This window comes from Thamnophis sirtalis, unplaced genomic scaffold (genome assembly GCF_051295495.1).
Source record: "Thamnophis sirtalis isolate CommonGarterSnake01/CBP01778 unplaced genomic scaffold, rThaSir2_p1.2 scaffold_5, whole genome shotgun sequence".
Taxonomy (NCBI): Eukaryota; Metazoa; Chordata; class Lepidosauria; order Squamata; family Natricidae; genus Thamnophis; species Thamnophis sirtalis.
Window position 1 is genome coordinate 1,667,697 of NW_028261385.1, and position 20,078 is coordinate 1,687,774.

Consider the following 20,078-nt stretch of genomic DNA (forward strand, 5'->3'; position numbering starts at 1 on the left):
AATCCTGCACTGGGCCTTCGGTGTCTTAAGGAGGAAAGGGGAGGGGGGCTGGAAGGGGTCCAGAGGACAGCAAGGGAGATGGAAAAGGGGGGTGGGTGGGGAGTCCTGAAAGGAAAGGGGTAGGAGAAAAGGTTGGAGGCAGAAGAGACGGCCATGAGATTGCTGTCTCCGAGCATCTGAAGGGCTGTCAAGCAGGAGACACAGCAGAATTGCTCTGTCACTCCAGGAAATGAGAAACAGGGGGGATTTCAATGACAAGAAAGCAGATTTTACCTGAACATCAGCAAGAATCTCCTAACATTCAGGGATGTTCAACTATGGACCGGCAGCAAATCGTATTTTGCTGATAATGTTGAAACAGAGAAGTCCACACACCCATCCTTTCTGTTTGTGTGTGTGTGTGTGTGTGTGTGTGTGTGTGTGTGAGAGAGAGAGAGAGAGAGAGAGAGAGAGAGAGAGAGAGAGGGAGGGAGGGAGGGAGGGAGAGGGGGAAGGAGGAAGGGAGGGAAGAGAAGAGAACTTGTCTCCTGGCTGTGTTTATACCTAATTGGATGATGCCAACTGCTTTCTACTTTATTTTTATATTGTGTATTTCAATCTTGTCAACTATTTTATTGGAAGCCAACAAGAGTCACGTATGTGACACGGGCAGCTATCTAAATTGAAATAATAAAGAACATTATATTTTTATTTAAATAAATAGATTACTATTAGTACTTCTGATAACAAATGAATTGAAGCCGTAGCCCTCAGTGAGGCGCTCTCTTCCCTTGTGTGTGTGTGTGGGGGGGGCTTGGGGGCTCTGAAAAAAGAGGAGAACCAGCTCAGAGGTTCAACCCCCCCCTCAGTGAGATCAATCCACCAGGGGAAGGATTTGCCTGCAGAGGCTGTGGGAGCTTCATCCCTGAGAGTTTTCAAGAAGAGACTGGACAGCCACTTCTCCAGAATGGTACGGGGTCTCCTGCTTGAGCTGTGGGGTTGGACTACAAGACCTCCAGGGTCCCTTCCAGCTCTGTTGTTTGGTAATTCTGCACTAGTGGCCGGGCCTTCTCCGAGGAGCCAGTTCTTCTCCCATAAACAATATGGTGGAGGTTGTTCTTTCCAGCCCTGGTAATTTACAGAAACCGGACCCAGATCGGTCATGGCCCGGATCAGTGTTTCTCAACCTTGTCAACTTGAAGATGTCTGGACTTCAACTCCCAGAATTCCCCAGCCAGCGAATGCTGGCTGGGGAATTCTGGGAGTTGAAGTCCAGACATCTTCAAGTTGACAAGGTTGAGAAACACTGGCCTAGATCAACGAAGAGCCCACTGGGTATCCGGAATTTCTGGACCAGGGAAGCTGCTGGAAGGAAAAGACACAGAGACCGAAAACCAAAGAAATAAATTTGCTATTGCAAATCGAATCCAACAGGAAAACGATGCCTGGAAATTATGCCGCCGTTCTAGAAAGAGCCACATCCAGAAACAGAGGCCGAGATCAGCACCGGCTTATAACAGGAATCGGAGACTTTCACAGAAGCAGAACTGGAGGGAGAAGTGTCAGAGTCTATCCCGGGGGGTAAAGAAATCCTTGCCAGGAATAGCAGCTCGGAGGGGGAATCGGTGGCAAAGGAAGGCGGCATCGCCACTGAGTGGTTCTCATTCCCAGACGGGGCACCTCTCCTCTACCTTTTCCTCCGAAAGGACAAAGCCCCCCTCTCTCCCCCCCCCGTAAAAAAAGAGAGGGGCCGAAAGGAAGAAGAACTGAGCATCTAAGCACACCGCAAAGGCTTACTAAATGCCGGGGAGACCATCCTGGTTCCACAAAGACCGCATGAAGAATAGAAAAAGAGGCATGGCAAAAGTATTATACAATCCAATATAATACAAGAGCAGAGTTGGAAGGGACCTTGGAGGTCTTCTAGTCCAACCCCCTGCCTAGGCAGGAAACCCTAAACCGTTTCAGACAAATGGCTGTCCAACATCTTCTTAAAGACTTCCAGTGTTGGGGCATTCACATCTTCTGGAGGCAACTTCTGTCCCACTGATTAATTGTTCTGACTGTCAGGAAATTTCTCCTCAGTTCTAAGTTGCTTTTTCTCCTTGATTAGTTTCCACTCATTGCTTCTTGTTCTGCCCTCAGGTGCCTTGGAGAATAGCTTGACTCCCTCTTCTTTGTGGCAACCCCTGAGATATTGGAAGATTGCTATCCTGTCTCCCCTGGTCCTTCTTTTCATTAAACTAGACATCCCCAGTTCCTGCAACCGTTCTTCATATGTTTTAGCTTCCAGTCCCCTAATCCTCTTGGTTGCTCTTCTCTGCACTCTTTCTAGAGTCTCCACATCTTTTCTACATCATGGCGACCAAAACTGGATGCAGGATTCCAAGTGTGGCCTTACCAAGGCATTAGGTGGCCGGTACATTAAAAAATAAGAGCAACCCAAGATCCACATAACAAGACCTGGCAATAAGGAAGGAGGGGGAGATTGAGAGTCTAAATTCTGGCTGCACAAGGCCAGGTTTTAAGGCTACAAAGCCAGAATGGAGAAGGCAGGAACAGACAGCAAGTGCCGACTCTGCAAAGAATAGCAATAGCAATAGCAGTCTCCCCAAAAGTGATTCAAGAGATAACTAGACAATGAATAACACGTACGTTTCCCCTTTAAAATGATTTTTAGAAAAAGACCTTTGTGATTAATAAGTTAATAGTTCCAGGAGTGATTTATAGCAAGAAATGGCAAAGTTTATTTTTTAAAAAAAAAATCTACGATGTGGCACTACTCACGGTTTAGATTAATTTAGCTGAACAACAGATTGCAAATTATTGATTAGTTATCCGAGTAACATTTGTGTGGAAAATAGCAATAGCAGTTAAGACTTATATACCGCTTCATAGGGCTTTCAGCCCTCTCTAAGCGGTTTACAGAGTCAGCATATCGCCCCCAACAACAATCCGGGTCCTCATTTTACCCACCTCGGAAGGATGGAAGGCTGAATAAACCCTGAGCCGGTGAGATTTGAACAGCCGAACTGCAGAACTGCAGTCAGCTGAAGGCTGAAGTAGCCTGCAGTGCTGCATTTAACCACTGCGCCATCTCGGCTCTCTGGAGAGTGGATCCCCTGTTTTAGTTGCTCCAAGATCACCCAGGCTGACTACACACAACGGCACGACAAAGTAGCAACAGTGGTGCGTTGCAAGAAATGCCAATTGCCTGCAAGCAAGAACTGGTGGGATCACAAAATAGATCAAGTCACAGAAACTGAAGGAACTCTGGGAGTCCTCTGGGGACTTTCTGAATCCAGACAGAGAGGCACCTGCCACGTGACACCCAGGCTTAACGCTTGACGATAGGAAAGAGAAAAAAGGCTGGATGGTGTGGTGGAGCCGTACCTGCAGACGCCGGAAGAGAAGAGAAAGAACGAATCGCAACAGACAAAGGCCTGCAAATAGAAAGAGAACGCCTGCGGCAGGAGCAAGCAAAGGGAGTGCCAGGAGGGACAGGCGCTTTGGGTACAATCCCAAAACATCTGGAGCACCACTGAAACACCACTGGCAATTGGCGCAATCCCCATTCATCAATTGCACAAGACCATCACACCAATCCTCCACGAGCTGCACTGGCTTCCCATTGGTCTCCGGACGCAATTCAAGGTGCTGGTTATCACCTTTAAAGCCCTACATGGCCTAGGACCCGGATACCTGCGGGACCGTCTTCTGCCGCATACCTCCCAACGACCGATAAGATCGCACAGGGAGGGCCTTCTCCGGGTGCCGTCAGCCAGACAATGTCAGCTGGCAACCACCCGGGGGAGGGCCTTCTCTGTAGCCGCTCTGACCCTCTGGAATAAACTGCCCCCAGAGATCCGGACCCTACCCACTCTCATGGCCTTCCGAAAGGCTATTAAGACCTGGCTATTCCGGCAGGCCCCGGGCTGTTGAACTCACGATTGAGTTCCGGGGCCCCGATCAGACTGGGTGTATGTTGTGATCTTTTTAACTATGTTTTTGTGTTTTTTAACTTCTATTTTAATTGTATTGTTGTAAGCCGCCCTGAGTCCTCCGGGATTGGGCGGCCTATAAATTTATTAAACATTAAACAAACATTAAACAAGACCATTTTCCCGGGAACAGCCTACATTGTACAAATGACCCCCTGATCCCCTTTGGGTAACGGCTGCCTCTCCCAGGCCCTTGGGAAGGACTCGGTGGGTGGACAGAAATGCCAAATTGAACCTCCGAATGATTACATAACAATATCACCCTCAGGGCTGGACTAGATGACCTCTTCTTCATTGTATGCTAAGGATTTAGAATTTATGGAGAATTGTGGTCCCTGACTCTCTTCGCCAAGGTGGCGCAGTGGTTAAATGCAGCACTGCAGGCTACTGCTAGATCAGCAGGTCAGCGGTTCAAATCTCACCGGCTCAGGGTTGACTCAGCCTTCCATCCTTCCGAGGTGGGTAAAATGAGGACCCAGATTGTTGGGGGCAATATGCTGACTCTCTGTAAACCGCTTAGAGAGGGCTGAAAGCCCTAGGAAGCGGTATATAAGTCTACTGCTATTGCTCTATTGCCTGAGAAGGGGCAGCCGAGAGGACACGATCTGCCAGCCTCAGACGGCTGAACTGCCTTTGTCAACGCATAAATTGGGGGCTTTGATTGGCTCTCAACAGACAGATAAGGAAGACGAGGCTCCATCGACTCTCCGGGTCTGAAGAAGCTTCTTGGATGAGAAGCAAAACATTTTCAAAGAAAGGCCAAGGAAGTCCAGTTGCCTCTTGAAAAGCTAGTTGGGGAGAAGATGGAAAGTTGGAGGGGGGCGAAAGAAAGGGTGTATGGAGGGTCGAAGAGGTACATTGGGTTTCTATTTTGGGGGGTATTGTTGACAAGAGGAATGGCTGTGTTTATTGTTTATTGTTATATATGGCCCCGGTTATGCACAGTATATATGTGACTGTACGAAATGAAAATGGAAAATAAAAACACATTTACAAAAGAAAAGCCAGTTGGGGGGAAAATGATTCTTCCCACCGTGACCTGGATGACGGAGAATCTCCATGAACATAATCGAATCCTGTTTCCTGCATCGGTTGCCCCAATGCCTCTCCTCTTCTGCTGACCACTTTCCTATTGCACCATGGTCAGTTCTGCAGCCAGTTTCCCTGCAGTTGACCCTGGGCTGAGAGGATGGAGATCACCTGGCTCAGAATGCTTTTCGGGGGGTGGGGGGGGGGCTTTCCATGAAGCCCAAAGGGCTGATCTTCCCTGCCCTCGCTCTGGGCTGACTGGGCCAGGAGGGAGTTCCTTGCCCCTCCCCCGTCTCCCTCCCTCTTGTTATGTGGGGGGGGGGAGAGTGCCTGGGGCTCCCTCTACCCTTGCAGCCAACACTCACACATTCCCAATGGGCCCCTCTCTAGGGGGCTGAGCTCCAGAGCTGCTGACCTCCCTCGGCCCATTCCTTGGCTCGGCCCAGTGGGGACAGCTGTGGAGCCAGGGATTCCTCAAGAAACAGAAGCCGCAGCCCAAGGCTATGGGGGGGAGGGCAGAGCATTTCCTGGAGGGGCAGCCAGGCCCTCTTGCAGGGAGGAGGAGAAGACCACCTGAAGGCAGCCCCCCCCCTCCCCAGACCTGATGGCAGTCAAGCCTGGCCAAGAGAGGGACCTGCAGGCCAGCTGACCCATCAAGTGGTCAGGGGGGCCAGAAGTCGCCGGGAGGGGTCTGCAGGCAGAGGCTGAGGGGGACCCAGAGGGGGGGGGCAGGGCTGGGCCAAGGCGCCAAGCAGGACTTTCTGACCTGGGATGCCACGTTCTGCTCTTTGCCCGAACTTGGCAGGTTAGTGGAGGAGCCGCCTAAGTCTGATCCCAGGGCAAAACCCAAGGGGTCCCTTTTTGGGGAGTCCACAATTGAGGGATCTGGTGGTCCCCAGAGGCCGCCTCTGTCTGGCTCCTCTCCAGCTCCAAGAGAGGCCTTCTCGGGGAGCTTCTCCGGGGGATCCCAGTCTGCCAGGAGATGCAGGCGAAGCTCCATGGGCACCTTTTAGAAGCCCACCTGCCCAACAGCAGGACAGCAAGGGACAGGCGCCCCCGCTTTGATCTCCCCTGGGATCCCTCCCCCCCCCGAGCTCTGCAGGGGCTAAATAAAAAGCCCCCCCCTCCCCTCACCCAAGAGGGGCAGGTCAGCATTGCAGGGCCTCCACAGCCATCCAGTTCAGCTCCAGCTCCTGTGCCCGGGCTCCTCCCCACTTTTGCAGCCTTCCGCCTGGCATTTCCTCCCCGGATGGAGGAGCTCCACCTGGTCACAAGGGCTGGGCAGATTCTCCATCCTCATCATCATCCGGCTCACGGTTGCCCCAAAGGTGCTTTTTTCCAAAAGGCAACTGGACTTTCTCAGGGGTTTTTTTCCCCTCCTCCTTTGGGAAGGTTTTCCTTCTCCTCCAAGGAGCTTCTTCAGTTCAAGATCTTCCAAGAACCGAAGAAGCTTCTTGGATGAGAAGCGAAACGTTCCCAAAGGAGAAAAAAAAAACAAGGAAGTCCTTTGGGCGCCACCACTGAAGGCCATCCTCTTGGACTGGATCCTGCGGCCAAGCCTCTAGTGCAGTGTTTTTCAACCTTGGCAACTTGAAGATGTCTGGACTTCAACTCCCAGAATTCCCCAGCCAGCATTCGCTGGCTGGGGAATTCTGGGAGTTGAAGTCCAGACATCTTCAAGTTGCCAAGGTTGAAAAACACTGCTCTAGTGGTCACTTGGGAGAGGCTTCCCCTATTGTTTGTTTGTTTGTTTATTTATTTGTATGCCGCCCTTTTCCCTGGGGGGACTCAGGGTGGCTCACAATCAAAAGGAAGGGGGGGGACAGACTTTTACATATAAGACAGTACATGATTAAAACGCAACACTCATACCATTCGGGTGGGCTACAGTCTTTAGCCCCAGGCCTGACGGGATAGCCAGATTCTAAGGGCTGTGCGGAAGGTCTGGAGGGTGGTGAGGGTACGAAGCTCCACGGGGAGATCGTTCCATTGGGTCGGGGCTACCACCGAGAAGGCTCTCCTCCGCGTGGTGGCCAGTCGGCATTGGCCGGCTGATGGAACTCGGAGGAGGCCTAAACGATGGGATCTAATGGGTCGAGTGGAGGTGATCGGCAGTAGGCGGTCTCTCAAGTACCCAGATCCACTACCATGAAGGGCTTTATAGGTGGCAAGTAGCACCTTGAAGCGTATCCGGAGACCAACAGGTTGGACCCTATTGGACCCTGCCTCCCAATTCCCTGGAGGCCTCCAGCCGAGGCTGGGCCTGGGTCTTCGTTCCCTTGCAGCTGCAACACCAGGGACCCTCACCCCCTGCAGCCCACTGGGCCACGGGTTCAGGGGAGGCTGTGCGAGAGACCGCCCGAGGGAGAGTTGCCATGGCAGCCCTTCTCCGCTGGCTGCAACGCGGATGCTTGCTGGAAATCCTTGCACGACATTTCCCCACTTGGCTCCTGGAGGCCGAGAGCCGTCGAAGGGAAATGCGGCCTGGAAGCCACGCTGGGCCCTCCCCCCTGCCTCCCCAGTCCACGCTCACAGCCACCCCTCCCGCAGGTTGTGGGGGGCCGGATGTGGCCCCATTCCATCCTGTGGCCCCCTTCCTGAAGCCGCTTCTTTCCCAAAGCAAGATTCATCGGCTGGCAAAATCCACCCGCCTGCCCAGAGAGAGAAGACTGGGAGACTGAGAATTCTCACCTGGGGAAAACAATGGAGTATTTCTACTCGTGGAGGAGAGGAGGATTGTGCTTTACGGGCTTCAAGTCAAAACATTTACAGCGGAAGGTGACTTAATCTTGATTGTAGGAAGGTGGGGAGGTGCGAGGAATGCAAATAAGGGAATGTGGAGAGGGAGGAGAAGAAGCTACCCAGCTGGCACAGCCTCCCGGTGCCCAGAATTTCTCCAGCACTGAAGGGAGCCCAGTAGAAGCAAACTAACCTGGGCCTGTCCTGGGGTCTCTTCAACCTCCCCCCCCAAGATGCTGACCGACTGTGGGGGGCTGGGGACTCTGGGATTTGTGGTCCCCAAGTGAGCAAGAGCAGGGTAGCAGTGGCAAAAGAGGTGGTCGCAAGGACGGGTGACCACGGGAAGGACATCCAATGGGACACCCAAGTGCTGAGCTCATGTCACCCCGCTTCAGCTGGTGCCCTCTGGCTAACTCACCGCCCGGCTTTGCTCAATCCAAGCAGCCTGAAGTTGGCCGAGTGTCCACCACACCCGAAATGCAGCCGCCAGTGATAAAATTAGGGACTGAACTGACCTATTTCCTGCACTCAAGGCAGAATCCTCAACTCCTACGCTGGGCTCCCATAACCCCCCCAGCGTAGGAGTCCCCCCTCCCCAAGATTAACCCTAACCAAACTCAGCATGTTCGGCAGCCATGGCTCAGAGCCTGCTGAAATCTGGGGTCAAACTCTTGCCCCTTCACGGCTCCCAGCAGATGAAGCCCCCCCACCCTGGGGAAGGCCAGTGGGGCGGGGACACCCCCTCCTCCCTGCCCCCCAGGGCTCTTTGTTTCCACAGGCCGCTCCGAAAAGGGCCCCAGGGGCCAACTCCGGGTACCAGGTGAGGCCCCACATGCAGAGCAGCCGACCAGGATGCCAGGCGACGCAGCTGAACGTTCGAAGTTTGCCCAGCAGTGAGACTTTTGGACCAAGCGCTGGGAACCGAGGAATTGAACCCTCTGCTCTCCCAGGGATGCTGGGCTGGTCTTTTGCCGGCAGTAGGCGGGGACCCTAACAGCAGCAACAGGTGCCCCCTCCCTTGTGCAGGCAGAGCCCCTCCTTCCAAAGCAGCCCCATCCCCTTTGGGGAAACCAGAGCCATGCCCCAGGCCGAATCTTCCCCCCAAACACACACACATAGCAATTCTTCCCCATGTGGGGCCACAGCCCTGGTCCCCGCTCCAGGACCTGCCTGCTCACCCAGCCCCAGCATAGAAGCCCCCCCCCCTGCCCGCCCCAGCGCCCTCCTGCTTGAGGCACAAGGGAGAGAAGGGCCCCTTTGGGACAAGACAGCCCCAGCACCAACCAAGGTGGGAACCAACCTCTTGATTTAGAGCAGTGTTTCTCAACCTGGGCAACTTGAAGATGTCCGGACTTCAACTCCCAGAATTCCCCAGCCAGCGCTGGCTGGGGAATTCTGGGAGTTGAAGTCCGGACATCTTCCAAGTTGCCCAGGTTGAGAAACACTGATTTAGAGCCTTTAATTTGTGGAAGTTGTTCTTGGGCAGAAGCGCTGAAGAGGCTCCGGAAGAGCCCCGAGAAATGCTCATTTGACACCAGAACAGGTGAACGTCAACAACTAGGAACAAAAGACTCCAAAAGGAGCAAAAGTCAACCGTCTTCTTCCCTACCAGCAACCTTTTGGGGCGCTCAGCCGAAGGGGCGGCTCCTCCTCGGAGACATCGGGAAGCTCCTCCGGCGGTGACCGGGTGGGGCTCCGGCAGCCCGCCCCAAAGACCGTCTCCCCCCCCCGCCCCAACGGAGACCTCCGGGCGGCTCCTCCAGAACTCTCACCTGCCGGAGGTCCGCGCCCCCACCCCACCCGGACTCACCTCCTCGCCTGATGCACAAAGACCCCAAAGGAGATGCAGGGAATCAAAGCGGAAGAGCGGGAGGCGATGCACAACTGACCCCTTGGGCGCTGGACTCCAACGGCCCCATTTCTGGGAGGGCAAAGCTGCCCCGCAGCCCCCCAGGAGACCCCCCTCGATCTCTCTCTCCAGGAGCCTCCAAAGGAAGAGAGCCAGGAGGCTCCCGAGCAGCTCTTAACTTCAGGCTCTCTTCGGGGCTGGACTTCGGGAAGAGGAGGGGGAGGGCACCGCCGTGCTCAGGTGCTGCTGCCGCCGCCGCCGCCTCGCTTGCTGCCCAGAGCAGCGCCGCCCTCCCCCGCCTGCCCACCCGCCCAGGAACCGATTAATCCCTCCGTCTCTCTTCGCTGTTGCACGGAGCCGAGGGAGGAAGGGGGCCGGTGCGCTGGCAGAGCAGGCGGAGCAGCGCCCCCTCTGGCCGGACTCTCCGGCACTTGCTCTCCACGCTCTTGAGGAGGGGGCTGGGGCCGGTTGCTATTGCATAATTGGGGGAGGGGGGAGATCTGCTTCCCCCGCCCAGATTCTTCCGGCACCAGCAGCGGAATCTGGGTCTCCCCGGCTGGAGGGGAATCCGAGGGGGACCCTGCCTCCCAAGGGACCCTCCCCTGCCTGGGTTCAGCCCACTGGACTGCGTGCCCCCCCCCTCCCATGGAAAGCAGGGCTTCTCTTCTGGCCCTGGGCTCTTCCAGAGGGGCAGGTGGGCCTGGCCTTCCCCACCCCTTGCTGGTTCAGGGGATTGGAAGTCCTGGGGGGGGGGGGCGGCACCCCCATTTGGAAGCCACCTTCAGAGCTCCAGAGAGCCCAAAGATGAGTGAGAACAAAGCCAGCCCACCGCCTGGCACCTCTTGGCCCCTCACCCACCCTTCACCCTGGGCTGGTTCTGAGAGAGTCTGCCCCAGTGGCGGGGGGGGGGGGGTTTCCTCAGGGACCTTCTGGGCTCCCCTGCCCCCCCCCCGTGTTAAGGGCTCTTTGCTGAAATTCCAAGAAGTCCCCCTTCCGAGAGAAGAAAGAGAAGAAAGGGGGGGTAGGAAGGAGAGAAGGAGGGAGGGAAGCAAGGAGGGAAGGAAGGAGGGAAGGAAGGAGAGAAGGAGAGAAGGAAGGAGAGAAGGAAGGAGGGAAGGAAGGAGGGAAGGAAGGAGAGAAGGAGAGAAGAAAGGAGGGAAGGAAGGAAGGAGGGAAGGAAGGAGGGAAGGAGAGAAGGAGGGAAGGGGAAGGAGGGAGGGAAGGAAGGGGAGTAGGAGAGAAGAAACGAGGGAAGGAAAGAGGGAGGGAGGGAAGAAGAAGTAGGACCGTTGTAAGATAAGATGGATCTATGGGATGTTAAGAAAGCAATCTTCAAGTATATTGTTAACAGTAGGGAAAAATTATTATAAATACATATTATTAATAACAGTTATGAGATCATATAATTGTGAATGTATATATGAAATTGATAAAATAAAAAAAATAAAAAATAAAAAAAGAAGTCCCCCTTCCGAGAAGTCAGCTGGGGGCCCTCCGGCTCCTCTCTGGGTTGGCACAGGACTGGTGGGCAACACCCTTTCTTGAACAAGACCCCTCCTCCCTAAATGGGAAGGCGTGAGGGGGCGTCGGTGGTGCTACATGGCCCAGCGCAAATGCCCCCCAATGCCCCAGCAGAAACCAGGGAAAGGAGAACCCCATAGAGCTGCAAAGACAAAGTGCCCCCCCAACCCCCCTCCGCCCCCGGCTGCGGAAGCGACGCCTGGCAAAGGAGGCCCATTCAGCCCACTGGGCCAGAAACAACGAGCCCCACGGAGGCTGTGGGGCCGGGGATGGGGCTCCCTGGGAAGCAAGCGGGGCTGAGCGTCTGAGCGCTCGCAGAGGGCACCAAGAGAAGGGCGGGGGGGGGGCTCAGGAAGAACAATCCAGAGCAAAACTTCCCGGTTTCTCAGCCTTTAAGAGGTCTGGACTTCAACTCCCAGAATTCCCCAGCCAGCAGGCCCGCCGAGGAGCACAAGGAGACCACCGCAATTGGGCTGCCTGTGCACTGCAGAGGATTAAACCGGAGGAAGCTGGCGGTGAGTCAGCCACCGCTCTGTGGCGCAGGGCTGCCTGCTCCCCTCTCCTCCCCTCAAAGCCTTGTGGGAAGAGGCTGGCGAACCAGTGGGGGTGCAGGGGGGCTGGGTGGTGTGACAAACCCCACAGCCCTTCGGGGGGGGGAGAGGCCCCCTCGCTGTGCCTGGATGGAACGGCTCTCTTGTCTCCCCTTCTCTGCCCACAAGTTCCCGGATGGGCTGCAGGAGGCAGCTTCGAATGCAGGCAGCTCCGGGGGCCTCCTCCTCCTCCTCCTCCTCTCTCTGTCCGTAGGACGGTGGGCCTCCAGAGGCCTTTCTTCTGCCCCAAGAGAACCGGGGCCCTGTTTGGATTTCGCCCTCTTCTCGCAGAGCAATCCCCGTTCTTCTCTCCTCCACTGATCTCCCCGTTTCCTCTCCAGAGCAGCCGCCTTCGTCCTGAGCCGCCCCGATTGTCTTCACCCTCCTGGGGGAAGGCTGGGCACATCTCCATCGCAGGGTTCCCCCTTGGCTGAGGATCTGGATGCCGGCTGTGGCCAAGAGACGCCCAGGAGCTCCCGCCTTTAGGGCCCAACGAAGGTCACCCAGAAGGCTCCCAAATCCGAACTGGCTCTTTGGGAGAGTCCTTGTGCAGAACCCTCCTCCCAATCAGTTTCCTATTTATTTATATTTATTTTATGTGCTCACCTGAAGTCCATAACTCCGGGCGGTGGTCAGAGGTGCAAACCAAGCAGAGTATTCAGCCCAACAGGCAGAACCTGGACCTGGGTACTTGAGAGACCACCTGCTGCCAATTACCTCCACTGGACCGATCAGATCCCACAGATTAGGCCTCCTCCGAATTCCATCTGCCGGCCAATGCCGACTGGCGACTACCCGGAGAAGAGCCTTCTCTGTGGCTGCTCCGACCCTCTGGAACGAGCTCCCCGTGGAGATTCGAACCCTCACCACCCTCCAGGCTTTCCACAAAGCCCTTAAAACCTGGCTGTTCCGACAGGCCTGGGGCTAAAGAACCGTTGCCCCCATTTCGAATGGTATGACTGTTGTGTGTTTTTAAATTATGTATTGTTTTGTGTTGTTGTCAAATTGTTTGTATCCCCCCTTCCCTTGTTTTGAGTTGTGAGCCGCCCTGAATCCCCCTCGGGGGAAAAGGGCGGCATACAAATGAAATAAACAGAAACAAACAAACAGAAACAGAAACAGACCTCAAGGACTCTCTGGCCTCAACGCTTGCGGGGGGGAAAGCCAAGTTTTAACGGCTTCCGGGTCTCAGAGCCTCCAGGAGAGGGAACCTGGAGTGTGCCCACCACCCTGCCGGATCCAGCAGGATGAGTAGGAACCTTGGCAAGTCCTGCCACAGGAGCCTTCCAGGGGGGTCCTGGGCACCCGGAAACCCACCAATCTCATGCCATGGAGAGGCAGCCCCATAGTCCATGAGTCCCCTCCTGTCAACTGAGCACCATGGCTTATGACTTAGCACCCTGTGTGAGCCTGGGCGGCACATCTTGGCCAACGCACCCTGTTTCTGAGAGGTCTTGTGGGTGCAGCCCTTCGTGCCCCCAGGGCAGAGGCCTAAAGGGAGTCCCCCACAGGCCCGTCAATCACTGTGTGGGGCGGAAGAGAAGTCCAGCCTCTCCCACGTGACTAGTCCTGGTGAACTCACCCAACCGGCCCCACCAAGACAATGAACTGACCACCGAGTCGACTAAAGCAGTGTTTCCCAACCTTGGCAACTTGAAGATGTCCGGACTTCAACTCCCAGAATTCCCCAGCCAGCATTCGCTGGCTGGGGAATTCTGGGAGTTGAAGTGCGGACATCTTCAAGTTGCCAAGGTTGGGAAACACTGGACTAAAGGCCTAGCAGACGCATTCGCACAACACACCGATTCTGATTGTGTGAATCTTACCAGGTTCATTCGCAGTGCGATGCATCAGGTGCCAACCCGCAGTGGGCCAGGCCACACAAAGAGGCTTCCCGAACACCTGGGCAGGAGCCGAGACCTTCCTTCCTTTGCCCAATTCATCCCCATGCCAAATGAGGGTCTTCCCCTTCCGGCCCTCCTCCCCATAGTCACAGCCAGCCCGCCTGGTCGGAAAATGCCCTCTGCTGCTCTTCCTTGCAGACGGCATCCCTCGGTGATGGAACGGTGTGTGTGTGTGTGTGTGTGTGTGTAGGGGGGAGGGGAGAAGCCACAGGGCCCAGTCATGCTAATTACCATTTTTGTACCTTGGTTATGGGATGAACCTAGTTTGGGAGAACCAGCCATAAACCAATATTAGATTAGCGCAATGCACAAATCCATTTCATGTCCCTTCGCCGTGCGACGAAGGGAAGCATGACGGTGCAACGGATGGCCTTATATTAAGGATCATCACCTTGAGGGTGTCCGCTTCTGCTTTGCTGTTGCTTCAGCTGCCATTGAAACAGGGAGGGAGGGCATATTATTTGGGTGGGGTTACTCATTGTGCTGGAGGAAGATTCTGGAGATCTTTGGATGGACGTCCTACGCATGTGTGGATGTTTCCCGCCTGGGTTAACGGCACCGACATTCCATCTTCGTGATGTCTTTTGAAGTTATCTCACACCTGACACTTGAAGGACTTATTATTGGACTAGGCCTATGATGCCAGGGGGGAGTGGAATGGGCTATTCTATATATCAACTGCTTTCGCGCCTAATTAACCAGACTTTGCTATGCAACCGCTCTTTAGCCATTTTTAATTAGTAAAAGTACATTTGATTTTCTACAAATGAAATCTCGTGGTCTTCTTTCCTAATTATTAAATGGAGAGGTGCTGACAGAGGGACATTAACAGCAAAAGGCCTGGAAGGGCTGAAGGTCTGGGGGAGCAGAAGGCCGGACTCCTCCCTCGGAGCCTGCTCAGCAAAGCTGGACAGTCTCGGATGGACGGGGCACCCCCAGATGGGGCAAGGGGGATGGGAGAGGAGGAAGGAACCCGGTGAAAGGGGAGGGAGCTGATTTGACTCCTGACTCTGAGAGAATTAAGCTGGGGGGGGGGGGTGGGAGGATGGAGAAAAAAGGGGCTGCGGGTTTCCCTGGGAATGGCAGTGGGGGGAGAGTGGGGTTGCCTAGTCCGATGGATGAAGTATCATTGAATTACACCCAAGGAAATCATCAACACACACAAACCCTGGACACACACACACACACACACACACACACACACAGGCCCTTTCCTGCAAGCAAGAGCCCACCAGATATGTTAGCAGTCGCCAGGGCCCTCCAAAGGCCACCAAGACAGCCAGAGTCACAATTACGGGTGGGGGGTGCACAATTCCCACAGCAGCACATTTTTCTTCACTTCGGGGGCCTCTTTGAAAGCTCAACGGCCTTAGGAGGAAGAAGAAGGTGGGTGGGGGGCTTCTTGCACCCCCCACCTCTCACCCTGGACCCACCCAACTACCAGAGCGTTTCCTTTGTGGCGCAGGGGAGACGCAACCCTCTCCTTCCTCCTCGCAGGGAACAGATTGAATTGGCAGAAAGAGCTGATTCCCAAACCATACAAGGCTGCTCGGAGGGGGCTGCCCGTCCAGGTGGGCACGGAAACGCCTCACCTGGTTTCTGGGAAGAGGAAAAGGAAGCTCCAGTCACCTTGGCCTAAATCAGTGGTTCCCAAACTTGGCAACTTTAAGACTTGCGGACTTCAACTCCCAGAATTCTCCAGCCAGCAGAGCTGGCTGGAGAATTCTGGGAGTTGAAGTCCGCAAGTCTTAAAGTTGCCAAGTTTGGGAACCACTGGCCTAAATAGTAAAACACGTGGAGGGGGCCCTTCCTGACTCCCCCCCCCCGTAGCCTTGTCTCAACGCCAGAAGGCTTGTGCCCGAGTATTGTGTCACCACTAGGGACCTTTACCCAACCTTTCCCGTTGCCCCTTCCTTAGCAGCAGCAGCCCCCCCCCCCCCCAGAAGAGGCTCTTTTCTTGGCAAGGAATCCTAAAGTGCCTGGGGTGGGACTAGAAGTAAAACATGCACGGAAGAAGCAATGGCACTACAAAGCCCAGCAGGCACAACTGGGATCTCTGCCATGCCCAGGTTTTACTGGTTCAGCCTCCTGCCCGCTCAGGCCAGAGGGAAGCATCCACTCAGCATCCCCCCTCCCCATCAGCTGGCCAGATTAACTCCAGACGGTGCCTCTGCATCCCCTCCTTCTCAGAGACATCACTGGACGAGGCCTGACCAGCCCCCCCCCCCAAGCCCCCTCCTGCTTCCCCATGAGAGAGATCGAAGCCAAACGAAAGAAGGAGCAGGATCGACTCAAGCAAACTGGGAGGAGGGGCAAGGCTTCCGGGGGGGGGGGGGGGCTCTGGGTGGGACCCTCTGCACACTATTTAATAGCAATAGCAGTTAGACTTATATACCGCTTCATAGGGCTTTCAGCCCTCTCTAAGCGGTTTACAGAGTCAGCATATCGCCCCCAACAATCCGGGTCCTCATTTCACCCAGATGATTGATTGATAGATAGATAGATAGATAGATAGATAGATAGATAGATAGATAGATAGATAGATAGATAGATAGATAGATAGATAGATAGATAGACAGACAGACAGACAGACAGACAGACAGATAGATTAGATAGATTAGATAGATAGATAGATAGATAGATAAGATAGATATAGATAGATAGATAGATAGATAGATAGATAGATAGATAGATAGATAGATAGATAGATAGATAGATAGAGGTATAGAGATAGAGATAGAGATAGAGATATGTAGATATGTAGATATATAGATAGAGATAGAGATAAATAGATAGAGATGGATAGATATAGATATATAAATATAAATAGCAATAGCAATAGCAGTTAGACTTATATACCGCTTCATAGGGCTTTCAGCCCTCTCTAAGCGGTTTACAGAGTCAGCATATTGCCCCCACAGTCTGGGTCCTCATTTCACCCACCTCGGAAGGATGGAAGGCTGAGTCAACCCTGAGCCGGTGAGATTTGAACCGCCGAACTGCAGATAACAGTCATATGAAGTGGCCTGCAGTGCTGCACCCTGACCACTGCGCCACCTCGGCTCTTTTTAATATAGATATAGAGATAGATAGATAGATAGATAGATAGATAGATAGATAGATAGATAGATAGATAGATAGATAGATAGATAGATAGATAGATAGATAGATAGATAGATAGATGATAGATAGATAGATAGATAGATGATAGATAGATAGATAGATAGATAGATAGATAGATAGATAGAGATAGAGATAGAGATATATAGAGATAGAGATAGAGATAGATAGATAGAGATGGATGGATGGATGGATGGATGGATGGATGAATGGATGGATGGATGGATGGATAGATAGATAGATAGATAGATAGATATGGATAGATATGGATAGATAGATAGATAGATATAGATATATAGATATAGAAATAAGTAGCAATAGCAATAGCAGTTAGACTTATATACTGCTTCATAGGGCTTTCAGCCCCCTCTAAGCGGTTTACAGAGTCAGCATATCGCCCCCAACAACAATCCGGGTCCTCATTTTACCCACCTCGGAAGGATGGAAGGCTGAGTCAACCCTGAGCTGGTGAGAGTTGAACCGCCGAACTGCAGCTAGCAGTCAGCTGAAGTGGCCTGCAGTACTGCACCCTAACCACTGTGCCACCTCGGCTCATCATTTAAACCACCAATTCCCCCAAGGTCAGCACCAACAAAACTCGCAGGGCCTTTCCGTGGAAGCTTTTTGTGCCAGGCGGTTTCACGAAGGATTTGCATTGCCCAATGCAAATGGGGCTCCCGGCTCCAGTGTTGGCCAGCTTGTTTCAGGGGACAAAGTGAGGGGGGCTTGCGAGCAACAGACCCCCTGCGTGCCACAGAAGCCCCACGTGAGGAAATCTGGCCACAATCCACAGCAAACTTCCCGAAATCCCAGAGATTGATGTCAAACCGCGGCGACTTTAAGGCTTCTGGACTTCAACTCCCAGAATTCCCCAGGCAGCACGAGGGAGTTGAAGTCCAGAAGCCTTAAAGGGACAGACACCCCCGGCCTACACCAAATCGGCCCTTCTTTCGATTTGGTGCCCCAAAGCACACAGGTTTCTGTCTGCATATCTGGGACCCTCTGGGGCGCCCCAAAACACAGAGTCCGCTACCTGTAGGAGGGGTGGGAAAGGCAACAGCCCCCTCCTAGGCCTCCATCCTTCAAGAGACTAGCTGGCCATCCCAGGGCCGAGGTCTCAGCCGCTGAAGGCTGCCCAGTTTCTCGAGCCTTGGAGTGGCTTCTTGGACCCCTGAGAAAGCCTTCGGAGAAAGACCTCCCCCTGCTCCCCCCGCCCAAAAAACCACCTCTTCATGCCAAGAACTGGAAGGAGGAAAAAAATTGGCTCTACCTCCTGGAACTGGAGCCGGACTTTGGTGATGGCTCGTATCCAGCGGGCTCTGGCTGGAGCGAAAAGCAGCGTCTCGTTTTCATCCAGAGGGCTGGCAAGAAACGGAGAACACAAAAAGAATGAAGAATCAGAAAGTTGGAGGGAGGCGGAAGAAAGAGGTGTATGGAGAGTGGAAGAGGTATATTGGGTTTCGATTTTGGGGGGTATTGTTGACAAGAGGAATTGCTGTGATTATTGTTTAATATTGTATGGCCCCGGCTATGCACAGTATATATGTGACTGTATGAAAATGAAAAATAAAAACATTTTAATATATATATATATATATTAAAAAAAGAATGAAGAATCGAGTCTTTTCTTTTAACTGGGGAGGAAGTGGGAGAGATTCGCACTTCCACGGCTGCATGTTCACACGGCTGGCACAGCACAAACTGTGTATAGAAATATACTGATGGATCAATGGGGCAAAGGTGCCACTGGTTCCAGGCGCCGCTCAGGGGTGGGGTTTTGACTTGAAGGGCCCCGCGAGCAGCTGGGGGCTCCACTGGGCAGGAGAGACCCCAAACGTTCGGCCTGGGTGGGCTGAGGGCAAAAGGCTCCCCACCGGGTAAACCCCAAGGGAGGAGCCCCTCCCCCCAAAAGGACCCCTCGGGCTTCACCTCCCGAGCGAAAGAGCCAGGCGCCTTCCACCAGAATCTTAATGTGATGTATTTTACAGCCATTTCCTCCGCCATGGCTCCTGCTCTCCGGGACATCTGGCTCCCGAGGAGAGGAGGGCCCCCGCCCTCCAGACCTTTCCTAAGAGCCTGAAGGCCCCAGATGGCTGGGGGTTCCTATGGGGGGGCGTTTCATACGGGAGGTGGCTGACTAATTAAAACCTAACCCCACTCCCACCCCCATCCAGTCCCCTCCTCTCCCCATCTGGTCTTAATGGTTTTATCTGCGGGTGTTAATTTACAATGGATGATTTTCAATGGCTTTTAAGATGTTTATGTTGTCAACTACCCAGGAGACGAGATGGGTAGCTAATAATTTAAGGGAGCCAAATCAAAAGGGGGGGGGCCCTTGCGCACTGGGCCCAAATGGAGAGGAGGAAGGTCACTTCCTCCAGAGGGAACCAGAGATATCTGAAGGGTCCTCAGGCACAGGAGGGCAGGATTCTTCTGGCTTATCCCACATGGGCAGCCCCCCCCCCCCCGCCCCAAGAGCCCGGCCATGCGAGGTGGGCAAGTTCTCCATTGCTGGAAGTCCTGAGGGAGACTGGAGGGTCACCTGTCCGAGGTCGTCTAGGACAGTGTTTCTCAACCTTAGTGACTTTAAGTCCTGTGGACTTCAACTCCCAGAATTCCCCAGCCAGCTCTGCTGGCTGGGGGATTCTGGGAGTTGAAGTCCACAGGACTTAAAGTCTCCAAGGTTGAGAAACACTGGTCTAGGACTCTGCTCTGTTCCAGCTGCAGAGGGACAGGAGACCTCCCTAGCCAGGCGATGGGACCCCGGGAAGTCTCGGAGGACGGGCTCCTCAGCCCAAAGGACTCATTCGTAAGTGGCCTCTTTCAACAGAAGGCGGCTCTTGGGGGGGGGGCTTACAAAGAGTAAGGAGATAAAGATAGAAATGACTAAAATTAATAGTACTATGCTATTTAAAACCGGAATCAAGGCGATGGGGGAGGGGGGAAACGGGGATGAGATCCACCTGTCAACCGGTTCCAGCGGTGAGCAACACGGACCCGTCCCCCCCGAAGGCTCCAAGCCAGCCAGCCAACCCAGGTGCGCAGATATCCCCTGGGCTGGGACCACAGCAGAGAAGGCCCTTCCCTTGGACACCCACTCCAGCCAAAATCCCTTGGCCCGCGAGGCCCATAGCAGGCCCCTTCCGCTGGAGGCAGGCTATTCCCGGACCCACCGCACGGAGGACACAGCGCTCCTTACCTCCCTGGGGGTTCCGGAGCAGCCTTGGGGGTGCCCTCTTCCTCTCCCGGGAGCCGAGAGCGCCCACCTTCCTCGGCCCCCTCTTCGCCTCCTTCCTGGCGTGCTTCCTGGGACTCGGCCGGCTCGCTCGGGGGCTCCTGGATGTCC

General features: G+C 54.1%; 1 protein-coding gene across 1 annotated transcript in view; it reads right to left on the reverse strand.

Moving 5' to 3' along the window:
* LOC106551451 (protein unc-13 homolog B) overlaps positions 1-18,095 on the reverse strand; it is a gene marked incomplete at its 3' end in the record, with an annotated part of 58,782 nt that extends 40,687 nt beyond the window's left edge. The window contains 1 exon segment of the mRNA XM_087715190.1: positions 18,003-18,095.
* Between the last annotated feature and the right edge of the window lie 1,983 nt (positions 18,096-20,078).